The sequence below is a fragment of the Ascaphus truei genome, chromosome 3 (assembly GCF_040206685.1).
Source record: "Ascaphus truei isolate aAscTru1 chromosome 3, aAscTru1.hap1, whole genome shotgun sequence".
NCBI lineage: Eukaryota > Metazoa > Chordata > Amphibia > Anura > Ascaphidae > Ascaphus > Ascaphus truei.
The window spans coordinates 167,603,058-167,623,944 of record NC_134485.1 but is presented as its reverse complement, the minus strand read 5'-3'; positions in this window follow the sequence as shown (position 1 = coordinate 167,623,944).

The following is a 20,887-nucleotide window of genomic DNA, read 5'->3' as shown; positions in this document are numbered from 1 at the left end:
CAGACCATACCCAGATGGCTGCTAGGAGCTGAAGTGTTTTATCTATTATTTGAGTCTATGTTTACTTTTTTATTTAATAAAACGTATATTATTTTACAGTGTTTTAAGGGATATTATCCCAGTAATCAGGGCTCAGCCACAAAATGGAACATGTGTATAGTCCATCAAGCAATAAAGTTAAGCAAGGATAACAGAGCTATAATAATGAAGGCTACGTGAGACTCAATAAACCTGTATGGATGTGGTATAAAAGCTAATACTATGGAGATAATAGCAGATCTAAATATATACCATAAAGGTCATGCTAAAGCTCCCAGTAAACAAACTGTACATACCATAATGAGTCCTGAGGTAAACAGGTGAGGACTCACTCGTGTAGCAGCTCAATCCATGCCTGCTGCGTGCATCACGCCGAGGTGTATGAAGATAAGGTAGTCCCGTGAGGTCCGATAGCGGAGCACAGCTACGGAAAAATGGGGGCTACAAACCAGTAAAACTATTAAAAAGACTTTATTAGGTGGTCCATGAGGAGTACAGGGTTACTCTGACGCGTTTCGGGAACAGGTCCCTTTGTCAAAGAGTAATTCGCGTCTGTATAGCCTCCCCTTTACATACACAAGCCCCCGCCCCCAACGATGACATCAGGGAAGTCAAATCTCGCGCGAGTTTCTTAGACGGCAGAACCCATTGGTGGAAAAAGATAACCAATGGAGTGCCTAACTGAGGACTCGCCTCCCCTGTGGGTTTCAGCTGCAGGGTAATTCATGTCGGGGATACAGAAGGATACAAAACACAACGTGCAACAATGAAAAATATAGCAAGATACTAATAATATTAAAAACACGAATATTTAACCATTTTGATGTAATGGAGAAACCATTAATGAATGATAAGTTATATCAGGAATATCTAAGAGCTTGATTCTTTAAATAGATCTAAACACAAAGATCTATAGATGTTAGCAAGGGGATTCTCTTTCTCTCCAGTTACACATGGTCATTTCTCTAAAGAGGAAAGGATGCATCTCAATTTGCTTGGAAAAAGAAGTGACATCATAATTAAGAATGCAGACAAAGGTGGAGCTGTGGTAGTTATGCACGTTGATACATACTTAAAAGAAGCTCTGAGACAACTTAACAATATACAGGCTTATTGCAAACTAGTATAAAGGGGATGAGACCACTCGTCCAATAATGCAATCTATTTTCTGTTTAAAGTGAGCAGGTGCTCGGAAGGGATAAAGAAGTCAATGTGTAACAGTGTTTATCCAAGAGGGATCAAAAAAGTATCCCCATAGCACCCGGCACTCAATGCTGGATTATTTATTCTGGACGACAATATTCCAATAGGGAAAAATTACCTATGTTTAACAAATGATCACTGCGAACTCGCCACCTAAATCAATTGATAGAAGGTGTCATCACCAACTAAGTGCTACACCACTCACATGCGCACCTTGAATTTATTCAAGCTATACAGTATATATATGCTGCATTAGTAGGTCATAACACTGCTAGACCTCTATCACGTAGTGTATATCATTAGCTCATAGAGCGGACCCAGTACACATATAGGGTCAGCGTGTAGAAGGATAATATTCTGAATACATTTGTGCTGCATTTGTGCTATATATGTTATATCTACCAGCCCTAATCAACTGATATTGGGTGTCACTACCAACTAACTCTCTATGATACACCCAGCGGCATGATTCACTGACAAGCATGTATGAGAATCATTGGATCTCCTATCTATGATAGATAGTTCATTGTAGTGCTATTCACTTCTATAGCCACCTCTGATTGGGTTTTTTTTAACAGTTTTGAATGATGTATATATGTGTGTTTTTAATAAGTATTTAGACTAATAAAACTTTATTATTTTCTTAGGACTTTTTTGGTACAAAGGGTACATATTCCCTATACATTTCTTAAACATAGGTAATTTTTCCCTATTTGAATATTGTCGTCCAGAATAAATAATCCATCATTGAGTGCCGGGTGCTATGGGGATACTTTTTTGATCCCTTTTGGATAAACACTGTTACACATTATTGCAAACTAGATAAGAATCCCACAGGTCCTTACCTTAATGAGATCGGAGAGCTGCTTGATATGGGCAAGGAATTGGGAGTTCTCACAAACAGGAATTTCAGTTTATCTATAATCCGTTTCCCATAGTGCCTATTTTTCACCATCTCCCAAAGATCCATAAGTCTCTGTTCAACCCTCCTGGAAGATCGATTATTTCGAGCAATGGATCTTTGGGAGATGGTCTTTCTAGGTACGTGGATCAATTTTTACAACCAATGGTTAAGACCCTTCCTTCTTATTTACGAGATTCCTCAGATTTGTTGTCAGATATTCAAAAAATTACATGGTCGCACTCTTATTGTTGGGTCACACTTGATGTGACATCTTTATACACTATTATTGATCACACGTTAGGCACCAAAGCTATCAGTTATTACCTTAATCACTCAAACATTCACACGGCACAAAGCACTTTTATTTTGGATTCAGTTATATTTTTGTTACAACACAACTACTTTTTATTTAATAGCACTTATTATTTACAAACACAAGGCACGGCTATGGGGACGTCCTTTGCACCCTCATATGCCAATTTATTTATGGGCTTTTGGGAAACTACACATATTTTCGGTGATGTAAACCCCTTTAGACAGTATATCACTTTCTATCGTCGCTATATTGATGATTTATTGTTTATTTGGTCTGGCAACACTAAAACACTGCATGAGTTTTTTGAGTATCTGAACAATAATTCCTTTAATTTAAAATTTACTCATAAAGTACATAATACTGAAATGGATTTTTTGGATTTGCATCTACATATAGATGCGGATCTCAGAATTCAAACTAACATGTTTAGGAAAGAGAACTCCAGAAATTCCTTGCTCAGAGCCAACAGTGCGCATCCCCGACCTTTAATCAGACGTATTCCGAAAGGACAATTTCTGAGACTCTGGAGAATCTGCTCAACAGATCAAGCATTTCTAACCCAAGCAGAACACTTATCCATCAGGTTCAAACACAGGGGTTATAGGGATGAAGATATAAAAAGTGCATTTGAGTGTGCATTGCATACAGATAGGTCTATACTCTTGAATAAAAATAAATCTAAAAGAGAGCCATTTTATAAGAACAAATTACATCATGTAGAACCGACGGATGCTTTACCATTATTTATTACCACCTTTTCTAGGCAATCACAACAAATCAGAACTATCCTGATGAAACATTGGGATGTATTGAAACTAGATAAGGATTTGGACAAATATATAAAAGATCAACCAAGAATGGTTTTTAGGAGAGCTAAAACCATTGGTAATAAAATATCCCCCAGTTTGTTTGACCCGAATAAAAATGCAAAAAATTTGAGAACCAAAGGTTTCTTTAGTTGCGGCAATTGCAGAATATGCAGATATGCGTCCCCCATAAAATATGTAAAAAATGTACACACTAAACAGAACTACAGGTTATGTTCCTTCATGACATGTAATACTAAATATGTCGTTTACGTGCTCAGATGCTCATGCGGTAGTTCCTACGTAGGTAGGACTATTCGCACACTTAGAGAGAGAGAATTAATGAACATATTAGAAGTATTAAAAATAAAGACGAACGATTCCCAGTAAAACGTCATTTTTTGAAATGTCAATCCGGTTCCTTACAGAATTTTACGTTTTGTGCAATTGAAAATATACAATTGCATGTTAGAGGAGGAGACAGAGAGATGTACTGGATTTATGCCCTTGGGACATTAGCACCCAGGGGCATGAATCTAGAATGGGAGTTAAAGCATTTTCTTTAATTATGTTTCTCCCCATCTACGATTACATTTGATAAACTTATGCTTTATATACTAATTGATTGCTTGTATAGTCCACATGAGATTATCCACTAGAATTGAAGACAACCCATTATATTTGTCATTATTGTATATGGGTAATAAATTGAATCCTCTATAGATTGAATTCCACAGTTATCTCTTGTTCAAATGACACTGTTCAATCGTTGAATCAAATTGAATGAATTATTTTATATGTTCTATTATATCTCTTAAGAAACATGCATAATTCATTTCATCAATGATAAAATGTCTGTATAGATTTAATTTAATATAATATACTCCTTGATCTATGATATATTGCTCTATCTGCTCATCTGTCTGACATGTTTAGATCTATCTAAAGAATCAAGCTCTTAGATATTCCTGATATAACTTATCATGTATTAATGGTTTCTCCATTACATCAAAATGGTTAAATATTCGTGTTTTTAATATTATTAGTATCTTGCTATATTTTTAATTGTTGCACGTTGTGTTTTGTATCCTTCTGTATCCCCGACATGAATTACCCCGAAGCTGAAACACACAGGGGAGGCGAGTCCTCAGTTAGGCACTCCATTGGTGATCTTTTTCCACCAATGGGTTCTGCCGTCTAAAAAACTCGCGCGAGATTTGACTTCCCTGACGTCATCGTTGGGAGCGGGGGCTTGTATATGTAAAGGGGAGGCTATACAGACGCGAATTACTCTTTGACAAAGGGACCTGTTCCCGAAACGCGTCAGAGTAACCCTGTACTCCTCATGGACCACCTAATAAAGTCTTTTTAATAGTTTTTACTGGTTTGTAGCCCCCATTTTTCCGTAGCTGTGCTCTGCCATCGGACCCCACGGGACTACCTTATCTCCGTATATTATTTTAACTTGCCGTCTATATTATCCTTGCTGGGATGGCACATGGGACAAGGAACAAGATCTGTGATCGTGGGCTAGCACTTTGTGAATTGAAGATCCCTGAAAAGATACCATTTCCTAGGAAGGGGCTCACACATGGCCGTGTGAGTATATGTTTATAAACTTATATACCCATCCTATCCCCTGTTCCCTGAGTGAGGTTTTGCTCACTGCAGGGCTGTTACAGTCTTGAACAGTGTTTTATGTATTCAACATTGCCTGACTGACATTGTGTCATATATCTTTATATATCTATTTCACATGTGCGCTCACCACCTCCTCCATTCTACCAACATTTGAGGATCAAGGGATGATCCTCTCCAGGTTGAGCTGCAAAAATTCACGAAGGGCTAGTATCACTACTTTCATTAATTTTTATTTTTATTGTTTTGCTTGTCTAATACTGTGAATGTACTAAATAGTCAGGTATGAGGATTCACCATCCTGGTGGTCACAGACTGTTTCTTCACCTCAACAAGCCTTCCATGATGGATACCCAGCATGCGCGGTTTCATGGTCCCAGTACGCGCGCGCGGACCTTGCGCACTCTGGCCAACCGCCGTGGATTTAGACCACGCCCCCATCACTGTCACATGACATGGACATTCGGCCAGCCTCCCTGCTGATGCGTGAGTCAGGCCCCACCCTCTGACTTCCGTGACGCGCGGTTCGGCACGCGACTGGCCTCGTCCCCTATTCTGAGGCCAGAGTCATGTGTGGTATGAATAGCCCAGATAGGTTCAACTAAGCCCTCTTTCCAAACCACGACAAGTCCTGTATATTTTCTTCACTTTATTAAGGAAAGCAGCAATAAAGACAGGCACTTGTGGATTATTTATTTATTTATAAAATATTTTACCAGGAAGTAATACATTGAGAGTTACCTCTCGTTTTCAAGTATGTCCTGGGCACAGAGTTAAGACAAATAATACATGTTTACAAATACAGTTACATAATGAGCAGGGTATACATTATATACTGCTGCGGCCAAGTTTATTCGAGCATTTGCCCGTTCTTGGCCGCAGCAGTAGCCTGGCGCGCGCCCGAGTGTGACGGGCGCACGCCGAAGCAGCGGAAGAGCGCCCTCCGATCGGGGCGCTCTCCCTACCGCTGCCGGGTCCGCCGGGTCCCCCGGAACCCCCTGCCGCCGTCCCGCAGATCGCAGGACACCAGGGCTCCCTCGGGGAGCCCTGTACGCGCGTGCAGGGGGCGCAGGCTCCCGAAGACGCGTGACCGCGCGTCTATGACGCGCGGCACGCCGAGGGGCGGCCACTAGCAAGCCGGGAAATCTCCCGGCTTGTGGTACCGACCACACTGCAATAAAGTGTGTCGGTACTGTACAAGACATTGCATGCACAGTTAAAGATAATTTATATTATGGGCGTATGAAACAGTTACAGACCAGATTAAAATGTGTGACAGCCTTAGATTTGAAAGAACTTAGACTGGTGGTGGATGTAAGAGTCTCTGGTAGGTTGTTCCAGTTTTGGGGTGCACGGTAAGAGAAGGAGGAGCGGCCGGATACTTTGTTGAGCCTTGGGACCATGAACAGTCTTTTGAACTCTGATCTCAGGTGATAGGTGCTGCATGTGGTAGGGGTGAGGAGCTTGTTCAGGTAGCTGGGTAGCTTGCCCATAAAGAATTTGAAGGCAAGACAGGAAAGGTGAACTTTGCGCCTAGACTCGAGTGATGACCAATCTAGTTCTTTGAGCATTTCGCAGTGATGTGTGTTATAGTTGCATTGGAGAACAAAACGACAAATTGAGTTGTAGAGGGTGTTAAGTTTGCTAAGGTGGGTTTGAGGTGCCGAGCCATATACTTTGACAAAGGCCTCATGGGCTGAAACGCGTCAGAAGAAGATCCGTCAGCACTACACTCGTTCAATAAAGTTCTACTAGTCACCAGTTCAGCCTCCTCCTGCTTCTTCATTTTTGACGGCTGTGCATCACTTCCTGCCTCCTGGGGGAGGAGTTCCTGTTCTGTTCCTGCTTTGGTAGCACGTCGGGCTGCAGCGACTGCAGGGATAATTCACGCTATCACCGCCGGTCATGTGACCGCCCCTCACGACTTCGCGTTGCTGGAGGAGTTGGCAGTTCTTCGTACAACATTCTACATGGAGGACTTTCCCACACGGTGCAATATACTTCAAGATACGTGAGTCTCTTTATCTCAACCTTATCTAGTGCTCTTATGTGAGCCAGTTGCTGGGAGAGACCATCACACAGGTGTTTATTTGAAATGACCGTGTTTTAATATCTGTTTGAAACTGCAGCTACATTTTTCTTCTAGAGCCCTGCGTGGGTTAAACTCTTGTTTTCCCGTTTGCATGTTGGTCCCAAACACCATTGTTACAGTCTTGTCAGTGTTTAAAAACAGTTTGTTTTGGGAAATCCAGTTTTCGAGTCTCAAAAACTCAGACTGAAGTATGTGTTGAAGGTCAGAGAGGCTATGGCTGTGTGCATATAGGATTGTGTCATCTGCATACATGTGTATTGAGGTTTTCCTGACAAGCTGTGGGAAGATCATTGATGAACACTGAGAAGAGTAGGGGCCCCAGAACAGAGCCTTGCGGGACGCCACAGGCGATATCCAGGGGGTTAGAGTTAGACCCAGAGATGGACACATGTTGGGATCTTCCTGATAGGTAGGACTGAAACCAGTTTAAAGCATGCTTCCCTATTCCAGAGCTCTGGAGTTTGTTGAGCAGGATAGTATGATCAACAGTATTAAAAGCCTTTGCAAAATCTAGGAATACTGCACCAGTGAGTTGACCCCGTTCCATTCCATACTGGATTTAATTGCAAACTTTTAGCAGGGTAGTTACGGTAGAGTGTTTGGGGCGAAAGCCAGATTGGAATTGGCTAGGGAAATTTGTCTTGTTAAAGTAATCGCTTAATTGGGAGTGGACACATTTTTCCATGACTTTGGATAGGATTGGGAGAAGGGAGATTGGTCTGTAGTTTGAGACACTTTTGTCCCCACTTTTGAAGATTGGGACAACTCTGGCAGCTTTCCAGGTCTTAGGGATTTGGCCAGCAGACAGGATAGAGTTGACTATGGAAGCAATTGGTTTGGCAATTGCTGGGGCACCAAGTCTTAGGAACCTAGATTGTAGTAAGTCAGGTCTACATTGGCTGCTTAGTTTTAATTTGAGAAGCGCTTGTGTAATCTCCTCTTTGGATATTGGGCCAAATTGAAAACTGTGGGCAGTGTTGGGAGGGGGTGGGGCTATAGGTGTACTCCCAGGATGAGATTCAGGTTTGTGGTTTGGGTTGAGTTTTGCTAATAAGTTAGTAGCACACCCCACAAAGTAATCATTGAATGCATTTGCAATGTCGGTGGGGTCTGTCAGAGTAATATCGCCCTTAGTGATTTTACTTGGGTGTTGATGGTTAGAAGGCTGGAATATGTTGTTGATAACCTTCCAGAAGTTAGCTGGGTTTGATGTGTTCTGGAGGAGATTGTCAGAGTAATATTGTGCTTTTGCATGCCTTGTTTGCCTTGTGCACATGTTCCGCAGGCATCTGTAGTGATTGAGATCCATGGTAGTGCCAGTTACTTTGTAGCTTTTCCACAAGGCATCCCTGAACTGGTAGAGTGCTATAAGGTCAGGTGTAACGCATGGAAGGTGGGCCCCCCGTACCCTTATTCTGCGTAGTGGAGCATGGGTATCACAGAGTTTTAAGAACTCTGATTGGAAATAGTCGAGCGCAGAATCAGGGTCAGGAATTAAATCGATTCTGTGCCAAGGGCAGTTGGTAAGGTCAGCCAGAAACTGTTGTGGGTTAAAGTTTCTAAATGTTCTAATGAGGAGAACTTTAGGGCTTGATTGGGGCAGATTAATTTTCCTTACATAGTACACTATTGCATGGTCACTAAAAATGTCAGGAAGGATGCCAGAGGATTGGATTCTGCTGGGATTTGAGGAGAGAATCCAGTCAAGCAAGGAATGGTTGTGCGATTTCAGGTTTGTTCGTGTGGGTTGGGAAATTAGTTGTGATAGGTTAAGCCAGGGGGGCGCAAACTTTTTTCCCTGCGCGCCCCTGCCGGCTGTCCCCTCACTCCCGCGCCCCCCTCCCAACCCCAACTTACCCGCGCTCCGGCGTAATGACGTCACGTTGCCATAGCAACGTGACGTCACATGACCTCGCAGCGTCATTTTGACGCCGCGTTGCCATGGCGACACAGGGAGGAAGCCGCCGGAGCCACGGTAAGTTAAGTTTACAGAGGCCCTGCAGCTCCCCCGGCACTTAATTTAAGTGCCTTCGGGAAGCGCAAGGGGCCTCTGTAAACCCCGCGCCCCCCGTCGGCAGTGTCGCGCCCCCCCTGGGGGTCGCGCCCCACAGTTTGCGCACCGCTGGGTTAAGCGACTTGATTTGTGTGTGGATTTTGTGGTTTTTAGGGTCAAGCCAATTGAAGTTGAAATCCCCAAGAACTAGCAGCTCACTCTTCTCATTCAGAGAGGAAATGGAGCCAAGAAACTGGATGATATCAGTCAGAGATTATGGAGGGGCTTTAGGGGGGCGGTAGATGCCAGCAATCAGGACTGGCTTAGAGAAGGGGAGGCAGATTCTGCCAACAAGGATTTCAAAAGAGGTTGGTCTTGGTGGGCAATTTAACAGTGTAAATTGTAAGGTGTCTGCAATATAATATAACACCCCTCTTCCTCTCTTTGACCTATCTCTCCTAAAAATGGAGTATCCCTGAATGGCAATATGTGCATCAGGAGTTTTAGGGGTTAGATGTTTGTGTTGGAATAATGTCTCTCTGTGGGTGGTTTGTAGTAAGGGCAGGTGAAAAGGATGAGGCCCTGCCAGTAGAGCAAATTACAGAAGGTACTCACTCAGCCAATGTTGAATGTAAAAGGAAGTGCCAGTGTATTCTGGGTAACAAGTTAGCCTGGGGACAGACCATCTGTGAACAAGGCAGAGGGGGAGGAAGCAGACTAGCCCATTCTGATAGAAAGGCTGAGGTTGCTGTAGCAACTCACTGGCATAATGCAGAGACAGGGATTGCAACACTGTGTCTAACACACAGGCACTGTGTGTGTGTACAGAGCAAAATACACGCAGCTGGAAATGAGGAACTGACAAGCAGAAGCTGCAAAGGAAAGGGGGGGGGGTGAAACACAGATGTGATTCTTGTTCCATGACACTCCCCATCTGATATCTGGAGATACAACTATACTAAAGTATGTGGAACATATGTGCAATGCAAACATAATAGAACAATGCAAAAGTCCTTGTCCACATAGCGATGTGACACCGGCTGGCATCACTGGCTTCAAAGTCCCTTGGCCAAGGATCTTGGGCAAAGGATGCAAAGTGGATGCACCGCTCCAGGTTAGCTGGGTGCACCACAGTGTCTCTCTTGGTGAAAGTCTCTGGCACTGTTTCTTTTTGAACTTATGGAAGAACAGTCCTTTTGTCTCTGTAGTTTTACCTACAGATTGCATCCCCTTGTAGGTATGCCAGTTGTGGCAGCCTGTCACTCTAACACCTGGCGTTTGGCAGAAGGAGATGGCTTTTGGCTCATTGCGGAAGCGGATCGACACTCCTGGAAGACTAGTTGTCAAATCTAGTCCAGTAAAGAGGGCGTCGTTTGGGGAGACTCCCTGGAGCTGAGCACTGGGGCTGATCACTACACGGATTTGATCGTGTTCCTGAGGGTGGTAGACCCCAGATGATTGGAGGTGCCAGCATTCTTCACCTTTCTTTATTAGAGGTGCTGGCTTTGCGTGGCCCGTAAGGAATATCTTCTGGATGAAGGCCACAAAGTTGTTTTTGGTCTCCGGTTCCCTTTGTAGGTCGCAGAGGTGCGAAGTGAACCTAGAGATGGCATGTTCTCCATTGTTTGGGAGGCTCCTTCTTGGTGAACAGAATGGTAGTGTGTTCACCCAACTGCCTGGTCCGTCTTTGACGAGCTCCTTGACCATTAACATCAGGAATTCTCTATCTCCCATTGATGGTGTTTACTTGTGGTCTGGAACGCTGTGCACCCTAAGTCATTGAAGCATTCCTCTTACAAGAGAACGTCTCCACGTATTTTGGTGATACGCCTTTGTGTCTCTTTGTTGACTGCCGTCAGGAGGTTGTTTTCTCCTAGGACAGGACGAAGAACAGTCTCTTTTGTCCTTGTAAATCCCTTTGTGAAATGTCCCTGCGACTGTCTCTTTTTTGACATGCGAGAGGACAGTCTTTTTGCCACTGTGGCTTCACCTGCAGGGCGCAATCTTATGCGGCTATGCCAGCCGTGAAAGCTGGCTGCCTTGTCGCTTGATACTCTGTGGAGAGGAATGGCTGTATGTCTCAGCTGTGTCATTGCTCTCAAGGGAACAGTCTGATTGTTTCTTTTCCTTTGGGAGATCCGTTTGTCGGTCACCTTCTGGAGGTTACTTTCTTCCTTCGGTGGAGTCGACTCGTTTTCCTTGGTTGTCTTAACCACTAAGCATCCTAGGCCATTGTCACATCCCCCTGATGTGAGGATGTTCTTGTCGATCTCAGGGGTATGACCTTGTCTCTTCTCTTCACTTGGCCCTCCTGTCACTTGGAGATGGCCAAGACATGGTTCAGAGAGGGATGTGTGTCCACATTCTGTTATCACCGTTCTGCGGGCGTCAACATAGTCTTGTCCGTGCCCTTTGTCAGTGCACGCATTGCCAACTATCACCCATCCTAGGTCAAGTCTTTGGGCATATGGTTCGTTGTGGGGTCCATTACGCTTTTTACGGACTTTATGTACCCTCAAGATGTCCCTACCGGGCAGCAGCAAGATCTTGGTGCCTTGTTCTACCGGCGGGATGTAGTTGGCTATTCCTCTGAGGTGCGGGTGATGGCGTGCCACGTCTGGTGTGGGAATCTCGTCCCTGTTTGCGGCTATGTGGTTGCACTCGATGAGTGTGGGGAGAGCTATCTTCACTCTGTTATCCACTGAACGTATGACGTAACCGCTTGCTCTTCTCCCTGTTGTCTCAGTTGACCCTGCACAGGTTCTGAGGGTGTAGGGTGAGGCATTGTCTTATGAGTTGAATAAGTTGAAGAACTCCGTCTTCGCCAATGATCTGTTGCTTTGATCGTCGAGGATTGCATACATCCGAATAGCCTTCTCAGGTTTTCCCTGGGGGTGCACTGCGACAAGGCATATTTTGGAGCATGACATTTTGTCACTTCCTTTTCTGCAAACCTCGGTGAGCTGAGACGTGACAGATGTTGGCTCTCCTTCTCCTTCCTCCCCGCCATGCTCCGCTATGGAGGATGGGTTGTTGAGTTGGTGGAGTGTCAGCGCCTCTGGATGTAAAGATGTTACGTGCTTGTCACTTTTGCACACTGCACATTTGATTTCTTCTTTACAGTCTCTGGCTAGGTGAGTCGTGGAACCGCAGCACCTGAAGCAATCGCTGAATTCTCTGAGTAACCTCTTGCGTTCCTCTAGGGACTTCATCCTGAACCCAAAGCACCTGTTAAGTGGGTGTGGCTTCTTGTGTATGGGACATTCCCTGTTTGGGTCCCTTGGTTCCTCGTCTCCGGCGACCGACTGATCGGGAGTAGTTTGGGTCGTGGGAGACACGTCCGTCCTGTGGACCGAGATGGGTGTTTGAGTGTTACCGTATCTCGTTACTTGTCTCTCATTCCTCAGGCTGCTTGCTTTGTTTGTGGTTTGCACACCCAAGATGAAACTGGGATCGTTCTGTAAGGAATCCGCTCCTGGCTTTGATTATAGCTTTTGCAGACTTGTGCAGTTGCAAAAGCTTCCTCGTGCAATCAATGGCACATGTGCTGTCTCTCATTGCAGCTTCTGCCCTGTGCTCCATCATTGGAGGAATACTCACACACCCTCCTCCTGTGATTGGATCTCCGCCCTTTATATCCTGGGCGTTGGCACTGAACCAGTGCCGAGCATAACTCCTACCTTGGACGTTACTGTCTCTGCCACAAACCGCCCAGGCCTCTCTCCTAGTGTGCTAACCTTCCTAGTTCCTGAGTATCTAGAGGCCTGTTCCTGTCTTCTGTGCTGAAGCGTGTTTAGCCAGCACTGGTACCTGCTGCATTCTGTCCTAGCAGTGGCTACCCTTAATTTCCTGCGGCCTGCTGCTACCTCCATCCAGTGGCCTGCCTTGCAATTCTGTGCTGAAGCGTTGGTTTCCCCGATGCTGCCCTGCGGTTTACTTCGGCCAGCCTGCTGTCTCCCCTTGCTGAGACCGGCGTCATGGGCCGAGCCCGCTCCTCGCGCAGAGGCCACTCCCACGCTCAAGCTCCTAAGCTGAAGCAGGGAACTCCTGTCTGCCTGTTGCCGATTCCTTGCTACGACTGCGACCACCCGGATGTCTTCTATCCTGACCCTGCTCTGTCATCGATTGTCCTGTCTTCTCCTACCCCGACTTTGGCTTCAATAACGACGATGCTGCCTTCTCCAATCCTGACCCTGCGATGTATGACTACGAACTGCGCACTCCGGATCAGTCTGCGCGGACTAAGGTCGGTGATTATATAACCCCACCTCAGCCCCGCGGTCTGGTCCCGGTTTGTGGCAATCATCGGCGTTCCTTGTCCTTGCCGCTTCTCGGATGAAGCTCAAGAAGAATGAGAATGGGGGGAAGGCGACTTGCTTCTCCCTTTTGTATTTGGAGCCTTGTGAAATCCATCTTTCTTGGAGGTTATAAGGTAGTTTCTCCAAGATGGGTCTCACTCCGCGAGCTGAGTCTAGGACGTTGAGACCTGTTAAGGAATGGTCTTTTCTTGCAAACTCCAACTCTTGCAGCAGGTCCCCGAGCTCTCGTAACTTCGAGTAGTCTTTAGTTGTGATCCTGGGAAAGCTGTCGACTCTTTTGAAGAGCAAATCTTCGACTGCTTCGGGGCTACTCTAGCACTCTTCTAGCTTTTCCCATACTAGGTCAAGACCTACATGGAGGTGGTTCGCATTTGCTGCGCCGAGTCTCCTTGCGTGTTCCATGGATTCTTTTCCCAGCCATTTGGCTAACAGTCTGAGGTCTTCCCTAGCTGAGACGTCCAGGCTCTTGACTGCATCCTTGAACGCGAACTTCCACATACGGTAGTTCTCAGGACGGTCGTCAAAGTTGGTAAGTCCTGTTTGCATCAGGTCACGCCGGATCATGTACTTGGCCAGGTCTGTCAGGCCTGAGACATCGGCATGTTGGTCACGGTCTGAGGTAGTTGCTGGGAGGGTCCATGCGATCGCCTCTTTCTTGGCGTGGACGCGTGATGACTGCTGGTCGGTGTGAGGGGCTGTGTTTTCCCATGTGGGTGTACCTGGATTGCGAGCCTGTTGTAGTGCATCCGTGTGTGCGCTGGCGTGTGGATCACTGTTGCGGCTGTGGCGGTCCCAGGCTGCATGTACCATTGAAGAAACAGCATCTTCTCCTCGTGGACCTAGCAAGTCTTCGGTGTCTGTGAAGTCGCTCCCGTCGCGTTACACTGAAGAGGCTCCTTACGTAGTCTTCAGTGCGTTGGACTGGATCCTCTGAGGCTATCCGTCTGTACGGTTGCTCCCCGCCGTCCTGTCTCGCGGCTGCTTCTAAGACTTCAGCTTGGGCTATGGCGGCGGCTTCCTTCTCTTGATTAAGCGCCTCTAGTTCCGCATCAAATTCGGCTTTCCTACGCGTAGTGGCGGCAGCAATAGCGGCGGTGGCAGCGGCAGTAACAGCGGCAGCATTAGCGCGGCTATCTGCTCCTCCTCTTCTATGCGCGCTCTTTCTGCTCTTACGGCTGCCTCTCTCCGACTATATTCGGCCCTGGCACGTGTGGCCTCTGCGGTGGCTCACGCCTTGGTACCATTTGCGCTTGCGCTGGATGCGTTAGATTGCGCTGATCTTGCTGACCTTGATGAATGCCTGGATGTGCTTGAGCGCAACTCTAAATTAGTGCGGTGTGCTTCAATGTCAGTCTCATATTTTTCGCAGGCCTTTTGTGTCAGTGTGACTGTCCATTTATGCCCTGCGTCTGCCTGCGCCTTTTGCAGTTGCGCAGCGGTCTCTGGGTCTGAGTGGTCACTCTCCTGCATGATGTCTGGTGAGGATCTGAGTTCTGCCATGCTGTAGAAGTGTGTAGGCCTTTAGCCAGTGCGTGTGGCGTGCGGTCTGTTACCTGTGTCAGCGATGGGCGACTGTCTCAGATGATGCCGAGCGGTGTCCTGCAGCGTTCAGCGTAGGGGTAGCTGTACTCACAGGTGTCCGGTGGCTCTGACCCGTGTCCTGGTGGGTGTCTGGTGGCGTGGCCCTTGGTGGCGCTAGCCGTGGGGACGTGCGCAGTGGTAGGTGAGATGGTAGCTCTTCACTATGGAGCTGTGCAGAGGGTGGACTCAAAGACAGAAAAGAGCAATCAAAGTTCTGTGTATATTGCAGTCTGACTGCAGTGCTGCTGCCTTGAGTGTAGGTAGCAGGCTGTGTGCATTGTAAGCTTCTTGCTGTTTGTAAGGCTGCTGCAGGCTGTTTGCAGAGACTGCTCTGTGTTAGCATAAAGTCTTAGAGTAGCAGCTCCTGTATGTATATCTCCATTACACACGGTCTCCTTTTCACTATTCTGAGGCCAGAGTCATGTGTGGCATGAATAGCCCAGATAGGGTCAACTCAGCCCTCTTTCCAAACCATGACAAGTCCTGTATATTTTCTTCACTTTATGAAGGAAAGCAGCAATAAAGACAGGCACTTGTGGATGAGATGTTTGTGTTGGAATAATATCTCTCTGTGGGTGGTTTGTAGTAAGGGCAGGTGAAAAGGATGAGGCCCTGCCAGTAGAGCAAATTACAGAAGGTACTCACTCAGCCAATGTTGAATGTAAAAGGAAGTGCCAGTGTATTCTGGGTAACAAGTTAGCCTGGGGACAGACCATCTGTGAACAAGAAAAAGAAAAACACAAAAGCGCACCAAGATTGAGATATACAGTGTATTATAGACAATTAAAATTAGTAATATACACTTACATGGATAAAAACTTTATTGATCCTGATCACGATCGTGACTTCTATGGTGAGGCAACAGTAGGGATGAAGGGGGATGATTTCCGTCTCTGCAAACAAGCCCCGCGCGCTGGGACTGTGTCTCTGGCTATGCTGCGTTTTCAGCTCCACACGGTTGTCAGCGTGATGGCCTGCGTGACGCGCATGCGCGGCGGATAAGGCCCCCAATAGTAGTCCCGAAGATGCCTGCCCGTTTTCAGTCTTAGATCGTGATTTGTGGAAAAAAGCACTTGTGTGAAGACTGGCTGTATGGGAAACAAGCCAGCAACACCCTTCGCGACACGTTTCGAATACAAAAGTATTCTTCCTCAGGCAATATCAGGGGCACCTGTTTGGGGTCCTTTATATACCAGACTACATTTGTAATTGGTCAGTATCAATGAGCAGGCATCCAATCAGATGTTCTTAGAAAAGGGGGATGGATTAGAATCCCTAAACCTGCCCCTTAGTAATTAATATAGTATACAGATAAGTTTTACTAAATTATTGTGGTGGCACTTAGGATAATAAATAAATAATAAAAACGAAAGTGCAACTTACTAGTAGAGATATATAAAGTGAAACAAACAGGTAGCCCCTTCTACAAGTGCAACATTTAAAATATATTTGTTGATATATAAAAAACAGATAAAACATTGTGCTAAAACATACAAACATTACATGAAACAAATAATATTAAGGGATGGGAATAAAATCAATATAAGAAAAAAAGGGGGAGAAACAGAGTATAAAATTTAAATTTGGAAAGGAAAAAAGGAAAAAAGGAAAAAAGAATTTTGAGGAAGAAAAAGGGGGGGGGGGAGATAAAGAAAAGAAAAACATAGTGATTAAGAATAATTAAAAATACATATATCTCAATTTGGAAGGCTTTCTAAATTAATAGTTAATGATATAAGCAGACTGTAAAGCGAACATTACCAATTGTTAGATTACCGCAGGAAAGGAGTCAATTATACATAGTCATTTAACCCCCCAGGATGTTTGGTTTGGAGTGTGTAGATCCAAAATTGCTCCCTCCTTGCGATATGTAGGTCCTTATCACCAGCTCTAATAGTTGTAGTAATGTGTTCTATACCCATATATTTAACCCCAGTTGTATTACACTGATGAACATCTTTAAAATGACACAACAAATGGGTTAATGGTTTACCGGAGGCCAATATTTTAGGAATGTTGACAATATTTCTTAGATGTTCCATCACACGTATCTTAAGATGACGTTTCGTGCGACCTACATATTGTAGTCCACATCCACATTGTAAGATGTATATAACATATGTGGATAGACAGTCTATATAATTAGTAATTTCATATTTTTGATCTGTCACATTGGACTTAAAATAGTCTTGTGTCAACATTCTAGGGCAAATTTTGCATCTATTGCATCTATGATTACCCTTTAGCCCCAACAGATCTCTGAGGTCCTTTTTCTTATTTGGGATACTACCTATAAGGAGGCTCGGGGCCAATATGGTCTTAAGATTGTTGCTTTTTGTAAAAACAATTGGCGTTCTTTTTGGTAAAAATTTGGTTAAAATGGGATCCAGATGTAAGATGTACCAGTATTTGTTAAGAATATGTTTCATCTTATTATGTGACCTATTAAATTTGGTAATAAAATACGGTATCTTATTTTCTTTACTTGTTTTGTATTTTTTCTTATCAGTATTTTTTGATGGCTTTACAGTTTGTGGTACAACGTTAGATGTAATATTGTCACTGACAATAATATCATCCTCTAATTGGGTAGGTATATCCACGCTCCCAGTACCATTAACATATAGATCATGTTCCGACTTATTATTCTTATGACAAATCAATTTCTCCCTATTAGTGTGCAGTGCCTTGTTAAATGCTTTATTAACCGTGGTCTTGTCATATCCCTTTTGTAGGAATCGTTCCTGGAGTATGTTTGATTGAGACTTAAATGTCTCTAAATCAGTACAATTTCGCCTAATCCGCAAGAACTGGCTATAGGGAATGTTATTAATACATCTTTTTTCATGACCACTTGTAGGGTGCAGAAAAGAATTTACATTCGTACTCTTAAAATGAGTTTTAGTAAATAACCTGTTGTCGGAAACATATATTTCCAAATCCAAATAAGTGATGGTAGTTGGATTCCGCTCACTGGTAAAGGTTAGATTGAATTGGTTATTATTCAACCCCACCACAAAGTTATCGAATGAGATGCTGTCACCATCCCAGATGGCAATCACATCATCGATGTATCTCCGCCACATGATCAACTGCGGCGGAGATACATCGGCACCCCATATGTGTAACGATTCCCAACATCCCATGTATAAATTTGCAAAAGATGGTGCAAAACGTGTCCCCATAGCAGTGCCGCACAGTTGTAAATAAAACTCGTGTTCAAAAAGAAAATAATTGTGTTTCAAAATAAATTCAATTGAATCGTGGATAAACTTACGTTGATGGAGTGGTAAGGTGCCATGTAGTGATAGAAAGTGGTTAATCGCGTCTAATCCCCCTTTGTGAGGAATAGAGGTATAAAGTGTTTGGACATCCAGTGTAACTAGTTGATATGAAGGTTTCCAATTGAAATCCTTGAGAATAGTGAGTAAAGATGTGGTATCAAGTAGGTGTGAGGGTAAAGAAGATACTAGTGGTTGTAAAAAGGAATCTACATAGGAAGACAGATTAGCAGTGAGTGAGTGAATCCCTGAAATAATAGGTCGCCCAGGGGGATTGGTGAGTGATTTGTGAATCTTTGGCAAATGATACATAATAGGGATGGTGGGAGCCGTACAATACAGATAATCAAACTCATGCTTGTTAAGGATATTTAGTTTGAAAGCAGAAGTTAGCAACTCTCCAAGATCCTTCTGGAATTGTACTGAAGGGTCTTTGGGAAGCTTGCAATAAGAATTTGGGTCTGAAAGTAGTCTATTTGCTTCCAGGCAATAATCTGCTCTATCTTGGAGTATAATACCTCCACCCTTATCTGCTTCCCGTACAATTGTATTGGAATCTTGTTGTAATACTTTTAACGCATGTCTTTCCTGACTGGTCAAATTCATATTCCAATTCGTCTGAGTTGACTGTGATTGTTCCAATGCTTTAAAATCCTTTTCTACCATTTTGTTAAAAATATCAATATACTGTCCCCTAGAATAGTGAGGGTAGAATGTAGAATTAGGCTTAAACACTGAATGCTGTATTGATATATCGTCTCTTTCATTAGTTAACCCCTCGTCCATTAGACACATTAAATCCACCAACTGATTTTGTTCATTAGTGGATAGTGTGTCGACAGTGGGGTTAATAATAACTGGAGTAGATATTTGGCCCCCATGATCAGATACAAAATGTCTACTTAACGTTAACTTTCGATTAAATTTTTGCAGATCTATATAAAGATCAAAGTTGTTAACCCTTCGTGTGGGGGCAAATGATAATCCTTTCCCCAAGACATTCATTAACGTATGATCTATTTGAAAATGGGATAAATTAAAGATGCCTTTAGATTTTAATGTTAGGTCATCTGGACAGGTCTTGGTGGGGAGGTCTGTTGGTTTATCTCTTTGTCCCCTCCCTCTAATTCCTCTCCTGAATCCTGTCTTTTTCTTACAGTCTTTTTGGGGACTCCTAACAAGGGTGGATGGTTGGAATCCCAGGTGGATATTGATTTCCTCATTTTTTCCAACCTGTTTAAAAAATCCTCATTCTCAGTTTCTTCCTTTCTATCCCTCAATACTTCAAATTTATTATTTAAAGGAATGACCGGTGTACCCGTTTCATGTCCTCTATGTGTATTGGGATATTTTTTATGGGCATTGGGGTGTTTCCTATTATGTGGAGTATATTGTTTATTCTGCCTCCTATTTTTTGAATGATGGGGAATCCATTGTTGTTTTCTCTGAATATTTGGATCCCATCCAGAGGGTTCTATGTTATCATTCCTTTGATATTTAGACGGGAGTCTGGTATGTTTCTCATGTATAGGTCTAGCATGAAAATTAGGGTCTCTTGGTGTCCTAGGGATATTGCTATTAGCTTTGGGGTTGGTGTGTTTAGTTTGTACTTGCCCCTTTGGGATCAGAGCATTTGGATCATCAATATCTTGTATTATAGGGTCCCCATTAGGCATGGTTTCCTTTACTGTGTCCCAACATCTTTGTATATTGAGAGCATAATCTCTCTTATCCCTAAGAAATTTTTTGTTCTTATTAATTAAGATTTGATTCTCTGATTTCCTCAATTTAATGCTCATATCTTTGGTCAGTTGTGGGAGTTTGTCCAAGCAGGGAACTTCAAGAATCTCATTTTTGACTTTGGTTATTTTGCTGTCTACTTCAATTATTTCTTTTTTCCTTTCTAGAATTAATAATCGCATTAATTCCAAAGAGCAATGGTCCTGGATTCTTTCCCATTCTTTGACAAACTCCGGACTGTCTGTATTATAAATTGAGGGTTTAAGGACTCTCAGTCCCCTAGGGATACGACCCACCCTTATGTATTCTTCTAATGTAGCCATTTCTAACCAAGACTTAGTCTCTTTCTCCAATAGTTTGTACAACTCATTCATTAGAGAGGGTAGATTGGGAGTTGTAACCTCTTCTATTGGTGTATCAGAAAACATTTTACTAAATAGTTCAGGTTTGTTAAACCTATTTTGAAGACAGTCTAAAAAATGGCTGGTGTTGGAGTCAGCCATGATCCTTCCGTATAGGGAGGGCGAAAGGGGTGGGGAAGATTGGGGAAAAGGAGATGAGAGGGTTGGTGGGGGTAGTGGGGAAGGAAAAAAGGAAAAGGAGTTGGGAAGCAGGGGAGGGGGGAAGGGAGGAAATGGTGGACGAAACATTTGAACAATACAACACCAATGCACAGGTTAAATACAAAACCCAAGTTCACAATAATATGTTAATCGGACAATTAATCATAAGAGTCTAATAGCTGCTGCGTGACTGGAGGGGAGAAAAAGACAAAACTGTGTGACTCAACAAGTGGGTCACACAGATTACCTCATCTGTGAACAAGGCAGAGGGGGAGAAAGCAGACTAGCCCATTCTGATAGAAAGGCTGAGGTTGCTGTAGCAACTCACTGGCATAATGCAGAGACAGGGATTGCAACACTGTGTCTAACACACAGGCACTGTGTGTGTGTACAGAGCAAAATACATGCAGCT